The sequence below is a fragment of the Gossypium hirsutum genome, chromosome A06 (assembly GCF_007990345.1).
Source record: "Gossypium hirsutum isolate 1008001.06 chromosome A06, Gossypium_hirsutum_v2.1, whole genome shotgun sequence".
In the NCBI taxonomy this organism is placed as follows: domain Eukaryota; kingdom Viridiplantae; phylum Streptophyta; class Magnoliopsida; order Malvales; family Malvaceae; genus Gossypium; species Gossypium hirsutum.
Window position 1 is genome coordinate 99,917,531 of NC_053429.1, and position 8,639 is coordinate 99,926,169.

The 8,639-nt window shown below is 37.9% G+C and overlaps 1 non-coding gene across 1 annotated transcript; it reads left to right on the forward strand.

Moving 5' to 3' along the window:
• The first annotated feature begins 3,053 nt into the window (after nt 1-3,053).
• Nucleotides 3,054-3,160, forward strand: LOC121230949 (small nucleolar RNA R71). The gene has a single exon (XR_005929021.1). It is a non-coding gene; the product is annotated as a small nucleolar RNA R71 (small nucleolar RNA).
• The last annotated feature ends 5,479 nt before the right edge of the window (nt 3,161-8,639 follow it).

The following is an 8,639-nucleotide window of genomic DNA, read 5'->3' on the forward strand; positions in this document are numbered from 1 at the left end:
ACAGCGATTTTCTTTCCTCGTGAGGATGACATAGTATATTTGCAGTGAAAAAAATCAAAGTTTAATCAATATGCCCCAAGAATAGTATGGAAAATCAAGACTAAATAAGAATATTTCATGAGATTTACGTACTAGATGATACAAACTAAAACAACTAAATATATCAAGTTATAGGATTATGGGAATAATGCAACAGGAATATGAATGAATGCATGTGGGTAAGCATAAATTTCATGGAAACAAGGAAAAATGAAAGAGTATAGCATAATGTAGTAACTAAAATGACAAAATTTTTATAAAACAAGCATGAGTATTTTAATATTCTAACTATGAATATTCATTCAAAATAGTTCAATAGAGCAGAGAAATCATGAAAGAAGCAACATATTTAAAGAAAAAATAGAGAGAAAAGAGTAAACAAATGCAAACAGAAGGAGCTTGGGGCGTCGGAATCGGTGTCGTAGGCGGTGCACGGGCGTGGGGGTAGGGTGTGTGAAGTTATAGCGGCTAGGTCTAGGGATTTTTGGGGAGGGAGATGATGAATAGTGAGGAGTTTATATAGATTTTGGGGTACACGGCCATGGGACATACCCGTGTGGCCTAATTTTTGCCCTTGTGTTTTGCAAAGTTTGAATTTGGGCGCGTCTGACATTCGACCCACAACCGTGTTCTTTAGGTGTATGGGTGCACACGTCCGTGTCGCACGACCCTTTCTTGCTTCGTTTGCATCTCCCACGTCCATGTACACAGGTCAATGCCCGTGTTAATTTGACAGGTTCGCCCACGAGTGATGGGCATGGGCGTGTCGCACACCCATGTTGTTTTGGCAGGTTCGCCCACGGCCATGTCGCATGGTCCTGGCGACTTATCACTTCCCGTGTTGGGGAAAAAATTTTTGCCCTGTTTTCACACGACCTAATGCACGCCCGTGTGCCTGGCCATGTGGTCTTTAGAAAACCTACGTTCCATGATTCGGTTAGTATGTTAGATGTTAAAAGCTAAAATTTAAAGAAATTAATACTGTTAGTGCTCGAGTTGCCTCCCGAGAAGCGCTTATTTATAGTCTAAGCTTGACTTACCTCTCTGGTGTGTGATCATAGTGCCTTGAGGAGTTTACACTCCTCATCTCTGCTATGAACTTTAGGAACATAAGGTTTAAGATGGGTATTGTTTACCTTAAATGTGCCGAATTTGGGATGTATTACCTCGACTGTACCATATGGGAAAATACTGAGTACCGTAAGAGGAATTTCTTCATTAGGTTCAAAAGTGGCAGTGTGAGGATCTGCTGCATCTAGTAGTACTTTGTCTCCAACCTTAAGTTGATTTGGTGAGGTATTGAGCTTGTCCTGGCTCGGTTTCGGTTTATTGGGTGTTCTCAATTTCTGTGTCCGCCATTCATCTAGATCCTCGATTTGTAGCCTTCGTTCTTCATAGATAGGTCCTTTGTTGTTGTTTGAACACGGCTCATATGTGTTCTTCAAAACTATTTCTTGCATAGAGGGTTTCACCATATGATCAGTACTAGTAGAATGATTTATACAACCACCTTCAATTTTTGATGTGTTACTCGAATTAAGAGCTTGAAGGGTGATTGTTTCGTCTCCCACACGAAGTGTGAGTTCACCTGTACCAACATCAATAATGGTGCTAGCAGTTGCTAAAAAGGGTCGTCCTAAAATTAAAGGTGCGTTATTATCCTCTTCCATGTCTAGAACAACAAAGTCTACTGGGTATATAAATTTATTAATCTTAACAAGAACATCCTAAATGATACCCCTATGAAATCTAATGGTTTTATTAGCCAATTGAATACTCATCCTAGTTTGTTTGGGTTTCCCAAGACCTAGCTGTTTAAACATTTTATAAGGCATAACATTAATGCTTGCCCCTAAGTCAGCCAATGCATTACGAGCATCTAAACTACCAATTAAACAAGGAATCGTAAAACTCCCTGGATCCTTCAATTTGTTGGGTAGTTTATTCTGTAATATGGCTCAGCAAACTGCATTCAACTCCACATGCGATGCCTCATCCAACTTTCATTTATTTGTTAAAAGCTCTTTTAAAAACTTGACTGCGTTTGGCATCTGCAAAAGGGCTTCAATAAATGGTAAGTTAATATGTACTTTCTTTAAAAGTTTAAGGAATTTACCAAATTGTTCGTCTGATCGGTCGCATTGGGGTATGACACACAAGGTTTATATTCTGTACTTACCGACTTTGGGTCATTGTGGCCTACCTTATCCTTACCTTTGCTTACCACTATTTTTGGCCTTGGTTCTGCAACTAAACCTTCCTCATCTTGAATGGAAATTGAATTGAGTTTCTCCCTTGGGTTAGATTCAGTGTTGCTTAGCAGGCTACCTTGTGGTCGTTTGGAAATCAACTTGGCGAGCTATCCAATCTGAGTTTCGAGCCCTTGGATTGGTGCTTGTTGATTTTTGAGTGCTGTCTCGGTATTCTGAAAATGAGTTTCTGACACCGAGATGAATTTGGTTAGCATCTCCTCAAGGTTCAGCTTTTTCTCCTGTTGGTTCGGTGGTTGCTGAAAGCCTAGAGGGGGTGGTGGTCTTTGATTTCTTTGGCCTCCCCATGAAAATTTTGGGTGGTTCCTCCAACCTGCATTGTAAGTATTGCTATAAAGATTGTTTTTAGATCGAGGATTGTTACCCATGTAATTTAACTGCTCGTTCTCAATGTTGTGGCCATAAGGTAGGTATTCTGAACTGCTCGATCCACCTCTATTTGCTTCACATTGCATTGCTGGGTGTACCTGTGAGGAACCAAGTAAACCATCAATTTTTCTATTTAATAATTCTACCTGATTGGAGAGCATGGTGACCGAATTGACATTATAAACGCCGACTATTTTTGTTGGCTTTGTCCTCATGACTTGCCACTGATAATTATTCAGTGACATCTCTGCTATAAATTCATAGGCATATTCAGGTGTCTTATTATTGATGGTTTCGCTAGCGGCTATGTCAACCATTTGTTGAGTCAAAGGACTCAGGCCATTATGAAAGGTTTGGACCTGTAGCCAAAGTGGTAACCCATGGTGAGGGAATCTTTGCAAAAGATCCTTGTCTCTCTCCCATGCATCGTAGAGTGTTTCTAAATCCATCTGCACAAAAGAAGAGATATCATTACGTAATTTGATTGTTTTAGCTGGCGAAAAATATTTTAATAAAAACTTTTTAGTCATTTGTTCCCAAGTAGTGATTGACCCTCTTGGTAACGAATTCAACCACTGTTTAGCTTTGTTTCTCAAAGAAAAAGGGAATAACCAAAGGTGAATGACATCATAAAAAATGCCATTAACTTTAAATGTGTCACAAAACTCTAAGAAATTTTCCAAGTGAGCGTTGGGATCCTCGTCTTGCAAACCATCAAACTGAACAAACGGATGGATCATTTGAATTGTGTTAGGTTTAAGTTCAAAATTATTTGCAGCAACAGTGGGCCTAACTATGCTCGATTCAGTTCCTGTTAAAGAAAGTTTAGCGTAATCATACATAGTGCGTGGAGCTGGATTTTGATTAATAGAAATCACAGGAGGTAGCGATTTTTCTTGGTTTTCAGCCATTTCCTCGGTTGTGGTAGAAGCATTGTCCTCTTGCTCTTCCTCTGTGAATCGTAAGCTTCGCCTTATTTCTCTTTGATTTTTACAAACAGTGCGATCGATCTCACTAGCAAACAGTAATGGTACTGACGGGTTTCTTCTGGTTATAAACTAGAAAAACCTGTCAAAAGAGAATAAATGAAAAATTAGAAAAGAAAATAAAAATTTAAATTGCAATAAAAGTAAAATGGCTAAAATAAAAAAAATCGAGTGTTCCTAATATCTTAGTTCCCCGGCAATGGTGCCAAAAACTTGATACGTAATATTCGTGATAGGTTTTAAAGATTTATGAATTAATCGTTCTTGAGACTAACTTATTATCACGATTAAGGCGAGTGTACCTATCGAATAGTAGTATAGTTCAGCAAGACCGGATTGTTGAACCCAAAGGAACCACGAGTACTAGTATTTACTTCCTTTTTATTATCTAGCCTAAAATTTTAGAGGTTTGGTTATCTAAACTAATTACTAAACTAAGGATGCACAGAAAGAAAATTTGGTTTCGGAAATTCGATTGATTAAGACAATACTTAAGGAAAAATCCACCTAGACTTCACTTGTTATTTGACTCTGAATCAAACGATTTATTCATTTGACTTGATTCGTAGAAATCCCTAAGTTATATTATTATCTCTCTTGAGACTAATAAAGTCTAACCCTAGGTTGAATAATTGAAATCTCTTTCTAATTAACACCCTAGAATTACATTAACTCGATCTATGGATTCCCTTATTAGGTTTCACCCTAATCCGGCAAAATCTTGTCACCCTATCTCTAGGCATGCAATCAAGTCTGCTTAATTATGACAATTTTACTCTTAGACAAGGTCTATTCCTCCTCTGAATAAGAGCTTAACTTGAATCAATATCCTGGAATATTAAGACAAGAATTAAGAAAACATAATTAAGAACAAGTCAAACATTTATCATACAATTCAGATAATAATAACAAGATCCGTCTTAAGTTTCATTCCCCTTAGGTATTCAGGGGGTTTAGTTCATACTTATAAAAGAAAAAATCTCAAAAGCATAAAGATAACAAAACATAAGAAAGCCCAAAACTCCTGAAGGAACCTGAAGGGAGATCTTCAATCTTGATGATGAATCCGGCTTTTGAGATGGATCAATCGGCTTTCCTTGAGTAATTCCTTACTTCCTACTCTGCGTCCTGCTCTTAAGTGCCTCCTCAGATGTTTAAATAGCCTTTTAGATGCCTAAGATCCCTAAAAATTGGCCTTTTCTGAATAGGACAATACTTAGGCTCGGTAGGAACACGCCCGTGTGCTATTACTCTAGCTCGTGGTCAAGGCTATTGAATAGGCACGGGCGTGTAGTCTACCCATGTAAGTCGTGCTTCAATCCTGCCAAATGGACACAACTGTGTGACACGACCGTGTGAGGAAGCCCAGCCCGTGTTGATTTCCCACATGGGTCTATTTTCTTCGTTTTCGGTCTGTTTCTCTCTTTTTACTCTCCTATGCTCTCATAAGTATAAAACATGGAATTAAAGGATTAGGAGCATCGAATTCACCAAATCTAAGGAGAAACCATTCATAAATGGCTAAGCATGGGGTAAAAATATGTATAAATTACGGTTTATCAAAGACTTTTACATATCTTCGATAGTAGCCCTTCAGATACGTTTCTCAAAGGATTCCAGTCAACAATAGCAGAAATTTTGCTCGCATCAACTCTAATACCGTCGGCTGAAACAATATGTCCCAAAAATCCAACCTCTTTATGCCAAATTGAACTTTGCAAATAATTGCTTATCACAAAGAGTTTGTAACACAATTCTCAAGTGCTCGACATGCTCAAATTCATCTCATGAATAGATTAAAATATAATTAATGAATACCACAACAAATCTATCTAAATACGGCCGGAATATACGATTCATCAAGTCCATAAAAATGGCAGGAGCATTAGTTAACCTTAGAGGCATAACAAGGAATTCATAATGACCATACCTTGTTTTTAAAGCAGTTTTCGGCATATCCAACTCTTTAAATCACAACTGATAGTAACTCGATCTCAAATCGATTTTTGAAAATACCGTAGCCCCTTCAACTGATCAAATAAGTCATCAATCCGCGGGAAAGGGTATTTGTTCTTTATAGTCACTTTATTCAACTGTCTATATTCGATACACATGCGCATAGAGTCATCTTTTTTTTTTCACAAACAGTACTGGTGCACCCCAAGGAGAATAACTCGGTTGTACAAAACCTCTGTCTAACAATTCTTGCAACTGAGCTTTCAACTCTTTCAATTCTGTTGGAGCCATTCTATACGAAGCTATCGATATCGGAGTTGTTCCCGGTATTAACTCTATACCAAATACGACTTCTCTGATCAGCGGTAATCTCAGTAATTCTTTTGGAAATATATCCGAGAATTCACAAACAACATGTATGGATTCAATCTTTGATTCTGACACCTTGGTGTCCAAAATATACGCAAGATATGCATCATAGCCCTTTCTCAAGTATTTCTGAGCTACTATAGATGATATTACAGTAGGTAATTCGTTCGAATCATTAGAATCAATCCGAAGAATCTTACCATTTTGACATGTCAATTCAATAGTCTTCTGTCTACAATTCAGAATTGTATCATGCATAGTTAGCCAGTCCATACCCAGAATCACATCAAATTAGCCATTCGATGAGTTTGATGTGATTCTGGGTATGGAGTCTTACAAATTTTATCAACTAAAACAGACTTGCCTAAGGGGTTCGATACTTTAATAAAAATTTCTATAGACTTAACATGTAAACTCTTTTTAAATACTAAATTCATACATATATATGAATGGGTTGATCAAGGATTTATCATCGCAACTATATCAATATCAAAAAGAGAAAAAGTACTCATGAGAACGTCTGGTGATGATGCTTCCTCTCGTGCACGTATAGCATATGCTCTAGTAGGTGCTTGTGCCTCGGATCTCACAGTCAAATCTCTCATAGCACCTCGATTACCACTAGCGTTTCCAGTGTTTCTAGGTGGTCTCCCTCTAACAACCATGTTACTTGATTTCACTGGTTGTTCTCTTTCAACTATGAACTTTTCTGGACAATCATGGAAAAAATGATCCATAGATCCACATTTAAAACTAGCTCCACTCACTAATCTATATTCACCGTAATGTTGCTTATTGCAATGTTTACATTCAGTCGCAACATTTCTAACACTTCCCGCACTGGCCACAGGTGTTGCCTGAGCTTTTGCACCTGATTGTCTCGTATTATTGTCTTTAATAGAAATTCCTGCAGAAGCTGTAGAATGAGGGTGATTTTCTTTAAATTTCTTTGATGTTGATTGATGTGATTTGCCCGTAAATCTTTTTCTAGACTCCTTAAACTCAGAGTCAGCTTTTCTTTTCTCTTTACATAGATCTTCGGCCTTACAGGCTTGATCAACTAGAACAAAAAACTCTTTTAGCTCACGAATTCCCACCAACACTTTGATTTCTTCATTTAATACATCCTTAAATATTTTACACATAATAGCTTCAGACGATCACATTCATGGGCATATTTACTGAGTCGAACAAACTATCGTTCATATTCTGTAATTGACATACGACCCTACTTCAATTTAAGGAATTCTTTTCTCTTCTAGTCAATAAATCTTTGGCTAATGTATTTCTTTCTAAATTCAGCTTGGAAGAAATCCCAAGTGACTCGCTCTAACGGAACTACAAATATCAAGGTATTCCATCACTTTTACGCAGTATCTCTTAACAATGATACCACACACTTTATACATTTTTCAAGTCTGCAAGACAATTCATTGAATACCCGAATTGTATTCTCGAGCCAAAATTTAGCCATTTCAGGGTCATCATTAGCAGTAGCTCTAAAAACTTCAGCCCCATGTTTTTGTATTCTATCAACAGGTGGTTTATTCAAACACAGAAGATCAGTATCTTGAGGAATTACTAGAATTGGTTGAGGAACAGATAGGGGTAGAGGTTGCGAAACAGCCAAGTTCGGATATACTGTGTAAACCATTCATTTAATATTTAAAAGAAGGCTTCCTTAGCCTCACCCCCGTGATTACTTGTCACGGGTCTAAATTCAGTAAGCGCCGCTCCTTGAGCGGGAGTTGGCGCATTACTTTCTACGTCATCTGCTACAGCTCGTTCAAGATCCATTACTATATAAACACACATTCAAGAACGTCAAGAGTTGTCACACTATCGCAATTTTATATATGACATGTATATCTAGAATCAAATAAGCTATGTTAGTCCTAGAACCGACTAAACCGTAGCTCTAATACCAATAAAATATAACACCCCTAACTCGTAACCATTTCCGGAATAGGTTAAGAGGCATTACCAGACTTGTCAATCAGTTAAGAACAATTACAATTGGAAATACCATCTCATTACAATAAATGTCATTAATATACATTCATTATGAACATAAAATTGAGCATACGATACTTAAACATGCTTTCGAAACCTATTCGGTATCATATAAAAGTTTTAGAAACTTAGAAAACTTTCAACTTTTAAAAGGTCACACGCCCGTGTGTCTAAGTCGTGGCAAAATAGGGCATACATACTGACTTATCCACACGTCCACAAGACACGCTCGTGTGCCAGGCCATGTGAAAATTAAATAGGCTACTAACTTGGCCACACGGCTGACCACACGCCCGTGTGCCACACACAACCACTAGACACATTTGCGTGTTTAGCCCGTGTCTCAAGGCCATGCGAAAACTGGAAGGTGTACTGACTTTAATTCTTAGGGTACCCCAAGGTACACACGGCCGTGTAACATGACCGTATGTCACACACGGCTGAGACACATGCCTGTGTCTCTGTCCGTGTGGACAAAAATAGGTCATTTGAATAGCTAAATTTGCCACCCTAAAACACAAGCTAATACATTCAAATTGGACCTCATATGAACAGTCCAATTTGTAGCCAAATGAACCAATTCAATATACAAATAAAGCTATATCCAAACTTACCATTCACATGTTCATGCACCGAT